The following is a 12,258-nucleotide window of genomic DNA, read 5'->3' on the forward strand; positions in this document are numbered from 1 at the left end:
TGGTTTCCAAGATTGACCACTAGGGCTCTTTCTTCCCACCTCATACCAATGGAAAAAAGCATTTAAGCTTCTGTAATATTTTTATGATAGCTTCATTTTTTAAAGTTACAGTCATATTTATCCCTTCAAACATATTGTTAGTTGTTATAGCTCTCAGTGTACATAACAGCATTTTACACAGATCGTGTTCACGATAAATGTTTACCAAAGTGAAAATATGAGAAATAAGGCTATGGACTCTGGAGACAGAATACTTTGGTTCAAAACTCAGTTCTTAATAACAGTGTGACTTTTTGCCCCAGTTTCTCTATCTGTAAAATAGGAATGACAATAATAGAACCCACATCATAGATTGTTGTGAAGAAATGAGTTAATATATGTAAAGCACTTAGAATGGTCCTTGAAAATAGTGTTATTTCAGCGTCAATTACTATTATAATAATAGAAAATATTTCAACAGGATTGATGGACAGTCCTCTTTCATTTATTTTATCTTTCAGTTTTTAAGCTTTGGTTTCCTTCTAAACACAGAAGTCAGCAACACCAACCCTGCTTATATCACAGGGTTTGGGGAGGATTGGATGTATATGAAAGTCAATTTTAAACCAAGTACTGAGATACAAATGCAAATTTTCATTTCTTCTATATTAAATAGAAAACAAAATAGCCACGGTTACAAAGAAATATGAGAATTAGTGTCAGATCATTAGCTATTTGATGAGGGAAATTCAAAGCTGTATATGCCATGCTTTGTGTTTTAGGTATGCTTTGTGTTTCATACATAAGCTAATATATCCATTAAGAATTGGAAATTAAATCAGATATCGCTAAGTGCAAGTTTAATACAAATGGTGCCCAGGACCTGTATTGTATGAATGCGTTCTCGACCTGTAGAGAGAAAATAATTTGAGATCTAGTTAATTAAAGGGAAAAATGCTACATATATAATTTTCTAGCACGTGAGGAAAAGCTTGAAGCAACAATTACAATAAGTCATAAAATACACACATGCCTAATGATCACCATCCTCAAGAGGTATAAATATGAATGCCAAAGGCACTGAGTTTTTAGATAGCACCAGGGTCAGGATATGAATTTCTCCTAAAGCTCATTCGGCATGGGCTGAATTACACTGCCCTGTAAGTATAGGACACAAATGCATTTGCACTACTTGTCATGAGATAGTAATTTGATGCCACTAAAATGAGTTACAGATCATGTTCAGGTTTAGTGTGACTTAAAAAACAAACAAACAAACGAACAACTAAGCATTACTGGTTGCTGCAATTGAAAGAATAACCCTATCACTCAAAGAAGATGAAAGAGGAGTAATTTTATTTTCTTAAAGTACCAAAATAATGGCCATGTACAAGTATTTGGAGACTCCTTGACTTATTGAAGAGTACTGGGAACAGCAAACTTTTTAAAAAGCTATGTACAAATAAGGATAATAAACAAGAAAAAAAAAACAGCCCTCCTGCTTGAAGAAGTCATAACTTGAAGAAGATTATGTACCTTGAAGAAGATGTTATTCAATGACAGAAAGAAAGTAAAGCCACTCAATTTTGATTTTGCTTGTTTCTTCTCTCCCAAGGAGATTGATCTTCAAATTGAAAAGGGTAGAACAAATGTGGTCAGAAAGGATTTGAAGCACAGCAGAGTAAAAGCTATGGAAAAGGAAAATCTGATTGCCTTCAAGCATTTAAAGTCCCAGGGAGGTAGATTTCAATTAATATAAGGTAAAATTTCTAACAATTAGTGTTGTCTAAAAGTGGAATGGACTATCTTCTTAGCACAAGTAAATATGCATGCCCAAGATAGACAACTAGAAAAACTACATCCTTATTTTGTCTACATCTCTTATTTTGTCAAGCATGTTGAAATAAATGGCCTCCATGTGTCCTCATGTTTAAAAGTCTACGATTTTATGCAGGAAGGTAAAAGTTTTAACAAAGTGTTAATTGACAGGTTCTGTATGCCTTTTGTCAACGAGTTCTCTTCCTGAATTTTCTTATCCAAATCAAGCATAGATATGGCAATTAGACAGGATATTATGAATTCTCCTGTAGACTTATCCAGCCTCCCAGCGTAGCTTTCAAAAGAATATCAAGTTCTAACTGGGTTCAGTTACATCCTAACTGAGCCTTGGGAAAGTCAGACATTTGGGGTCACCTTTCCGTAGCCCTTTTCAGGTATATGCTTTTTGTAAGGAACTAATAAAATAATATGCATGAGGTTGTTATGTAAACTGTCCTGTAAGTTTTTCAGTATGAGTACATCTGGCCTTCTTTCTTAGCTCTTAACCTACGTTATTGCTTCATGATATCAGTATAATGGAAACAATTCTACTTTGACCACTGGTTTAATTTTAGAAAGAAAACCTATAAATTATCAAGAAGTCTAATGATATCTGGTTTTAATAGTGAGGCAAAAGTGTAATGAAATTAAGTAATGTCAAAGTCAACCGAAGTGTGTTACATTTATAAAGAGAATATCTTAATGGAAGGGATTGTTCATTATATAAAACTGGATATCTGTTGTATTTTGGTATTTATCTTGAGGTAGTTTATTAATAACTCTAGGCTAAGCTTATATAAAACAGACTCTAAAAATGTATAACACCTCATACCTTACATAAAAATATTTATATCTCTGATGAATGTTCTGACACCCTTAAAATGAGGCTTCCATAGTTTGTATTGTTGTTTCCACCACAATCAGCTGAAGGAAGAAAGTTGCAGGGAAGAGAATATGCAGGGTGCATTTTATGAGCCAGGCCTGGAAATAACATATATCTCTTCTGCTCACATTTCACTGGCTAGAACTCAGTCACATGGCTGCACCTTATTGCAAGGGAGACTTGGAAATGTGGCATAACTGTGTGCTAATTAAGAAGAGGAAATATGTTTTGATGACTAACTATCTAGTATCCTCTTCCATCATTTTACACATTTTCCAAATAAACAGATTTTTTTTCTATAAAAAAGATACTTCTTTAAAAGGTCTCATATAATATTGAATCAATACAGGAATTTTTAATTAAAGTCATGATGAAAAGGTAGGTAAATGGTGATGTAAACAAGAACAATTATGGTAAAAGGAGAATCTAATAACAGAAGTAGATGTTTTTCAAGCTGAAGCATATGCTGTCTTTAGATGGAAGCAGATACCAGCATCATTTGAAAAAGCCAAATATTTTATCAAAATGTAATTTAATCCAAGATTTTAAAAACAATCTTCCTTATTTTACAGTTTATATTAGAGAATTTCTTTCCAACATGCGGTTCTGTTTTTCTTTTATTTTACATATACTAAGTTTCTGAATTCCAAGACCATTTATAAAATGTAAAGATAATTTTTTTTTACTTTACTTAATTCTGCCTTTTTACCAGAAATAGTGTTTTATCTTGTAGTTCCATGAAAGTTCTTCTCATCATAAATTAAACTAATCTTTGTCAGCATTGTATACATCTTATGTAAAACATGGTTTCAATGGGCATTTTTCAATGCATAGACATTTTCTCCTAAGATAAAGGGAAAACAAAAAAGCTTACCTAAATTCATATGTCTCACATTCCCTAAAATATTAGCACACATTAACCCTCCTTCTGCTCTTCATCCTATGACTGGAATATAATTTCCCACCCTCTTGAAAATTTAATTTCATTCTGAGATAAATAACTACTGTTCAGGATGCTGACGTTTTACATCTTCCTTCTTGTTGCCAGATTTGCTTAGCAAATACACTACAGCATTAATTTGTGTGTTATTAAAGGATATGTTATGCATTAGTTCCCCCTCCCCATCTGCACTTCCACTTTCTGTGACTTTAGTTACCTTCAGTCAAACACAGTCTGAAAACGTAAATGGAAAATTCCAGAAATAAAAACTTCATACGTTTTTCCATTGCACACCATTCTGAGTCGTGTAATGAAACCTCGTGCCATCTCGCTCCATCCTGCCTGGGACATGATTCCTCCCTTTGTCCAGTGGATCCACGCCATGTACACCACACACTGGTTAGTCACTTGGTAGTTGTCTCAGTTATCAGATCAAAAAATCATAGTATCTATGGAGAATGAGGTACTCTGTGTGGTTTCAGGCATCCACGGAGGTCTTGGCACGTATACTCTGCAGATAAGAGGGGACTACTGTACATAGTTTGAATCACGCCAGAAAGGAAACAAAATACTCTCTTTTGAATAATCAAAAAATTGAGCACAGCTGAAAACTGTGCTGAACAAGAAAATACATTGCTTCAGGAACCTTGTCAATCTCTTAAAAATCAAAGAAGACTGAATAACCACAAGAATATTAGAGAGAGTTCTGAAGTTGGAGAAAGAACTCCCTAGAAAAATAATGAAATGATCTTAAACATGTGTTTCATTAAAAATGAAGTATTGAGGACCATAGAGGCAGTAATAATAATAAAAAAATTAGCTTAGAAGGCAGATATAAGAAGAGAGCACTTTCCTAGGTAGGAAAGTGATGCCAGAATTTTGTCTCTTAGGCTTTTTTCATCCTATTTTCTTTAACTCCCTCCTGCTTTTTTTTCCCTCTCTCTGAGTAACATGTGTCATGATCTAATTCCCTCTCTTCTCTCCATCTTATTTTTCTTGCCAAAAACTGAATTGGAAAGTTTCCTTCGGAAGTTTCAGGTTCCATGTGCTCCATAATGTCATGGTTAAGGTTCTAACCCTCTATGTACCAACCATAAACTTTGCCTGAAAACATAACCTTGACAGGTGCTTAGTTAATACTGAGAAGAGAAGAATCCCACTGACTCTGTCTGGTGCCCTTCTAACAAAGTTAATGACTTGAACAGAGAAAAACATCACCCTGTACGCCATACTCCCTAGAAAGATACAGGAGTGAGGAAAGAGAGTGCTGAATGATCTTAGGGAAAACAGCCTTCTAAGAATAGGGAAAGAGAAAAGGGCTATTTGGAGAGGGACAGATAATTGACAAGGGAACAAGATGAAGGAGTCAGAGGCAAAATGAACGTAACATATATATATTTTTTAATGGTGCCAAGTAGCTTTTCTGAGTGTGTTGAACAATGTGTTTATTGTTTCATTTTATTTTCTATATGTATCTTTTGATCCCAAAATGCATAGACATCATTAAAACTCCTACAAAATATACTTACAATTTTAAGTGGATAAGCTATTTCCATGGCTAGAGTTTTTATACACCAAATAATTACTAAATATTTACCAGCCCACATTTCCCTCTTTAGTTGGCCCACCCTGCCACATGGGGATGGTCTGACTGTAAAATGAATGAGCTCACCATTCTTTTCTACTTGCTCAATAAGAAACAGTTATTTCACATCATCTGATGGGCAGCTGACTTCTTTGGTAGGTGCTTTCTCTTGTTAAAATGCTGTCTGTAACTGTGTGCCTGATTTATAAGTCAATTTGTTGTAAGAGGCTTCCTAAGTGCTTATTGTTCAGATTTGTAAAGGCATCTTTTCTCAAAAGCAGGCACCATAAATGCCAGACTAGCTTACAAGAATCAATTAACACAGAATATAGCTCAAATTCGGTTTTAAAAAAAAAAGCCTTAGTTTAAGTCCTCTGGTGGCAAAAAGACCCTTGTCCTGGGTGAAGATAGAAGGCAGAAATGAGGTGACAAAGAGCTTGTGCTACGTGTGTGTGCGTGTGCATGTGAATGTGTACGTATGTGTGTATATGATTCTTATTCTCATTCTCACACTTTCTCTCTCCCATCCTGATCAAAATCCACCTAAGGCAGAATTTTGATGCAAACACTTGTCTGGCACTACCCCATGTCTTTTCCTATGCCCCAGTGCTAGTTTTTTACTGTTACCCAAAGACTTTTATAGCAACATCTTTTTACCACCCCATTCTCTGCGTTCTCTCTTTACCTCAGGTTAAAAATCTCATCCTTTCAGTGAATGCTCTAAGGTAGGAATTAAAAGAAATCAAAGGCTTAAAATAGTTTATATTAAATTACAAATGACTGTAGGTTACAAATGGTAAAATTGCAAATACCATCGGTAAACTCAATTGTAACAGAACTAATAAATGTAAACAAATATATTTATAAATATTAATATAACTTATAATACGTAATATTAATCTAACATAATATTTATAAATATAAATTATAACAAAGAGTTATAATTGACTTTCCTGATGGTATTTGCAACTTTAAAAGAGAATGATTATTGATATGGTTTGGCTGTGTCCCCACCCAGACCTCCCCTTGAATTGTAACTCCCACATGTCATGGAAGGAACCTGGTGGGAGGTGATTGAATTATGGGGGCAGGTCTTTCCTGCTCTGTTCTCATGATAGTGAATAAGTCTCATGAGATCTGATGGTTTTAAAAACAGGAGTTTCCCTGCACAAGCTCTCTCTTTGCCTACTGCCATCAACATAAGATGTGACTTGCTCCTTGCCTTCCACTGTGATTGTGAGGCCTCCCCAGCCATGTGTAACTGTAAGTCCATTAAACCTCTTTTTTCTTCCCAGTCTCAGGTATGCCTTTATCAGCATCACGAAAACAAACTAATATAATCATTGGTTGAAAAGGTTTATCAATTTGAGAAATTTCAACTGAAAACAGAAACTTCAAAATTTCTAAGCATTCTCGAGAAGACATTAATCTCACCTTAAAACTGGAAAGAAAGCCTCTATCAGGATGGACCTATGGACAGAATGTGGGCAACCTAATAGTGGTCCTTTGAAAATATATGGAGTTAATAGATAAACAGTAGTTTTATTTGCTTTAATACAAATACCTATATGTTCTGGAAGCCCTTTTTATTGGCAGTTTATAATGGAGGGAAAAGAAGTAAGAGTTATAGAAGATTTTTTCTAGGACAGTAATATTTCTTTCTTTCTTTCTTTCTTTTTTTTTTTTTTTTTTTTTTTTTTTTTTGAGACAAAGTCTCACTCTGCCGCCAGGCTGGAGTGCAGTGGCATGATCTCAGCTCACTGCAATCTCTGCCTCCCGGATTCAAGCGATTCTCCTGACTCAGTCTCCTGAGCAGCTGGGATTACAGGTGCACAACACCACGCCTGGCTAATTTTTATACTTTTAATAGAGACAGGGTTTTGCCATGTTGGTTATGCTGGTCTTGAACTCCTGACCTCAGGTGATCCACCCACCTCAGCCTCCCAAAGTGCTAGGATTACAGGCTTGAGCCACTAAGGACAGTAATATTTCTGCTCAAAAGGAAGAACTAAAGTTCAGGGAAAAATATAATCAATGCGATTGGTCTTCTAGCCTGAGAGATGGTTGCTTACCTTTTCAGGGAAATGTTTACAGAACTTCTAGAATAGGCTAAATATAAAAGGAAATAATATGATGAGACAGACTAAAGTAAGTTAACTGAAAGCTAGATTGATTTTAGGTCTTAGGCTTAAGGTTCAGCATTTATCATAATCATATGCAATTATAATTATGGCCTGTTCTATTAGATTTTTGAAACTATGTTTCTTGCTTCCAGATCTCTATTTTTGTAGGGTTTTTGTTTTCAATAAAAGGCACATTTGTGTCAAGGAACTGATAAGTATTAGCTTCTCTGGGAAATATATATTGTAATAGGAGCTAAAGTGGTCAACCAAAGTGATAAATTTCTAACAGTAGAATTCTAGGACTCATGGTGTTTGACCCAGTCAGTGTGGTGGCACCTAAAATCATCTCACCTAGGTGGCTTCATATTTCAAGCACTAGGAGAACATCCAGGCTGTAGTATTGATCATTTTTATAGCATAATTTGTGTCAGTTACCAATCATGCGTTCTGTAGCTATGTTATGCTATTTGCCAGGGCCTTCTGGCATTAATAACTTCAACTAATAAACCCTTATTTGGTGTTAGAAATATCCTTTCAGGTTGATTCTCTGGAGTGCCAGAACAATAAAACCCAGTCAATATGGAAAGTTTCTCTCCTCTGTGTTTGTCTTGGTCTGTTGAGGCTCCTACAACAAAATATCCCAGACTAGGTAATTTATCAACAACAGAAATTATTTCCCAGAGTTCTGGAGTCTGGGAAGTCCAAGATCAAGGAGCCAGCAGATTCAGCATCTGGGGAGGGCTTGTTGCTCATAAATAGCAGCTTCTATGTGTCTTCACAGAGTGGAAGGGGTGAGGCAACTCCCTTCAACTGTCCAAAAGGGCACTAATCCCATTCATGAGGGCAAAGCCTTTATGACTTAATTGCTTTCCAAAGGCCCTATCTCTCAATACTATCATGTTGGGGATTAAGTTCTAATGTATAAATCTGTGAGGACATCAATATTCAGATCATAGCAGCAGTCTCTGTAGTTTACTTTCAAATGTCTGCCTCCCTAAATGTAAACATAAACCTAATGTCATTTATTCCTAACAGCATAACTAATTAGTTATATTTTCATTTCACTTGTACTTAAAATATGATTAATCTGGTAGATTTTAATTAAGGAAATTCATCTTGCACTTGCAAATTCCAGTGATTGCTGGAAATGTCAGCTCACGCATCTCTGCTGCCACAAAAATTTTAAGTCTCTTAGAATACTTTCAATACTTTCAATTCTTGTGTGAAGAACAAGCTCATTTCCTTGTTACATTTTTCTACTCTTAGTAGATTCTCTTCTCCAATGACTTAGATTTCACAGAAGCCTGAATCAGGGATATAAGGTAAAAACCACAGTATTTGCCATCCAAGTTCAATATAAGTTTATTACACTCACTGATTTGCTTATTTTAGTAACTGTAAGCAAAGTTCTGGAAAATTGCATTTTGTTATCTAATATTAAGCAAAGAGAAGAAAATCAGTATCACTTTTTTAGGAGATTATTTCATGAAAATTAAATCAAAAAATAATTTCAACATCTTACCATCATGATTTCATTTTCCTCCTAGGGACTCTATTTTTTTGTGGAACAGAAGTAGAACTACATTTCAAGCCTCAACTAGTTCAAGTCAGTTCCAACAACATGGAGCGCTTATTATGTGCAAGGCACTATGCAGTACCCTGCAGGGGATTCAAAGGCAAATAAGACAGAATCCCTGCAGCCAAAGAATTTACCATCTACCAGAGAGAACTAGAAAAGCACAAAAGTAATAAAGCACAAGACTGACTGCAGAGAGCCATTTGGCTTAATGGAAAAAAGCGTAGTTTTTATATCCAAACACAGCTACTTTCAAACCTGGCCCTGACGTTTATTAATAGTGTACCTTTGCATAAAATCCATAAACATTTTGATTGTAGTTTTCTTCTTCTGCAAAACAGAGACGTCAACAAGTGCCCTAAAATCCTATTGCAAGGTTTTGGGAGGTAGTAAATGTAAAGTGCCAAGCAAACAGATGTTTCAGGTGAGCTTCCCTGGAAAGCAGAGGTAGGAAGTTTACTAGAGTGGGCGCTCAGGATTCACAGCTGTAGGGAAGAAGGAAAGAACCATGATCGGACAGAGGAAGAAGGTGGGTCGCAAAGAAGTTTTAAGAAAGCCTGCAGCTACTTGCACAGTGAACTCTGAAGCTGGATGGCCCTGTAGCATTCTCTCAAATTGGGGTAAAGGGGATAGGATTTTGGAGTCCTATAGCTACAGTCACTAGATGCAGACTCCCTCTGGGAAGGGCATGTGACTCTGAAAGAGGCAACTCTCTTCAGTGGCAGCTTTGCTCAGTGAAGGGCTGTTGCTGGAGTTGAAGAACTAGGTCTCAATAGGGAGAGGTCAGCCTTTAGTACCTCCAGCAGCAGGTGAATGAGAGCCTACGTCTTAATAGTTGAGGGTAAAGAAGAGAGGAGGAGGAACCTGGGCAACATATCACGTAGTCCATTTGGATATAAATTATAAACAAAATGCACACATATGAAAATTTTAAAAAGACAGAAAAGTAGAACTTTAAAAAAATTCATATCAACCACAATCTCACAAAACTATTAAAAGCATTTTAGATCTGTCTTTCTAATATTTTATAAGCACATTTATTTTCCTCTGAAATAATGACATTATGCTGGAAAAATTGTTGTATGTCCTGTTTTATTTTTCATATTGTGAACATTTTCCCATGTAAATAAATATTCTTTTATAAAATGATTTTTGTTTTGTTGTCTTCTATTATAGATATGCTAAGGTTGGCTGAGTCAAAACTAGATTATTGGACAAAGATTTTTACAGGTTTTTTTTTTTACTTGTACAAAAACATGTTATAATGAACAACATTGCACATATCTTTGACTATTTCCTTAGGAAAAATTCATGGAAATGGAAATTGCTGCACCACCGACTAATTGCATATTTAAGGCTTTATACATGTTGCCAAATTAGGCTCTAGAAATTCCTATCAACAATGTTTGAGACTTTCTCTTCCCTCACCCTTGCCAAGATTGGGAATTATCGTTCTTTTTAATCTGTGCCAATTTTAAAGAGCGTTTTTACTATTGAGGAATACAAACGCAATGAGAGTAGCAGAAATCAGACAGTGTCTCTGAAGATTCAAAAGTGGAAGAGATTACATCAAACCAGGAGGAATGAGAAAAGACTTCTAAGAAAAGGAGAGAGATGATATAGTTCTTAAGTAATGGACAAGATGTCAACAAATAAAAATGGAAGGAATCCCAGGTAGAGAAAACCTCGGGGACAAAGGCAATATTATGAAGCAGTGAACAGTTTGATTACAGTGGAGGAGAAAAATACGACTGAAAGTAAAATGAGACCATAATGTAGCCCCAAAAATGGTAAACAGAGTTCAAATTTGCCCAATAATCAATAGTCACCTGACTTTCATGTTAATAAGAATTTGAAAGCTATTATTAGGTTGATCCACTTGTTCAAGAAACCTTTATTCACCACCCACAATCTGCCAAGTATGAACATCATTGCTGGGAGAACATAGAAATCCCTGTCATCCTCAAATGCATGGGAAGAAAGCATACAGAAAGAGGCCACAAGAATGTTATCCTCACAGAGTGGAAGAATAAAAAGCTAGATAAGAAGCAATAGAAGTGTAATAGGAAAACAAACAAACAAACAAACAAACAAACAAAAAACAGGAGAGTGAAATGCCATGGACAACAATGGAGGAGTATTTACAGAGGTGCAGGGATCAATAACAAGAAGTAATGCAGAGAAATTGAGAATGATGAAAACTGAGAAAAAAATTATCGGATTAGGCAATTCAGGTATCATCAGCAACATTTTAAATAATACTTTTTCTACAACATCAGGAAAGGAAGCCATATTGCAAGGGAATAAAACAGGTGGTATGAAAATGGAGGAAATAGACTCCAAACTAGTCATTCAAAAATGGACAGTTTAAGAAATTAGAGTGTCAGGATTAGATCAAGAGAGAGGATTGAAGTTAAAGGAAGTTTTTTTTTCAGTTACATCTTAAGTATCTAGGGATAAATTTAACAATAATGAGAGGGTTAAATCTTTGTGGAGTCAATGATACAGCATTCCTGATGGGTATAAAAGAACACTGGAATAAGTGGAGAGGTTAAGGTGTGTGTAGGTGAGAAAATTCACACTTTTAAATATGTGAATTTCCTCTAAACTAATCCGTGAATTCAACACAATATCAAACAAAAATCTCAACAAGATTTTTCATGGAACTTTACAAAGTCTATTGTAAAATTCACACAGATAAGTGAGTTGCAAGAGAATATAAGAAATTTGTGGCGCTTTGCCTATTCTTTTATTCCTTTGCTTTCTTAATAAACTTGCTTTCACTTAAAAAAAGAAATTTGTGAAAAATAATGGGAGAAGTTGTTCTACCAGATATCAAAACATTTAATAAAGCTATAGTAATAGTGTAGCATTGGTGCCATATTAGGTAAATTGTCCAATCAAATAGAATAAACTCACATATAATGGGTATTGGTCTATGAGAGAGGTAGCACTGGAAATAAATAAAAGATGGACTATTATTAAGGATAAAATTAAAATTAGATTTTTACATCATCGTATACAGAAAAAAATAATTTCAGAAAGCTTAAAAAGCAGAGAAAAAATTTTAAACCTTTAAAAGCATCAGGAAAAGATTTAGTTTAGACAGACATGGTGGCATATGCCTGTAATCCCAGCTACTTGGGAGACTGAGGCATGAGAATAGTTTGAACCCAGGAGGTGGAGGTTGCAGTGGCCCTAGATTGCACCACTGCACTCCAGCATGGGTGACAGAGGGAGACTCTGTCTCAAAGAAAGAAAGAGAGAAGAAAGAGAAAGAGAAAAAGGAAGGAAGGAAAGAAGGAAGGAAGGAAGGAAGGAAGGAAGGAAGGAAGGAAGGAAGGAAGGAAGGAA

Source organism: Mandrillus leucophaeus, unplaced genomic scaffold (assembly GCF_000951045.1).
Source record: "Mandrillus leucophaeus isolate KB7577 unplaced genomic scaffold, Mleu.le_1.0 Scaffold194, whole genome shotgun sequence".
NCBI lineage: Eukaryota > Metazoa > Chordata > Mammalia > Primates > Cercopithecidae > Mandrillus > Mandrillus leucophaeus.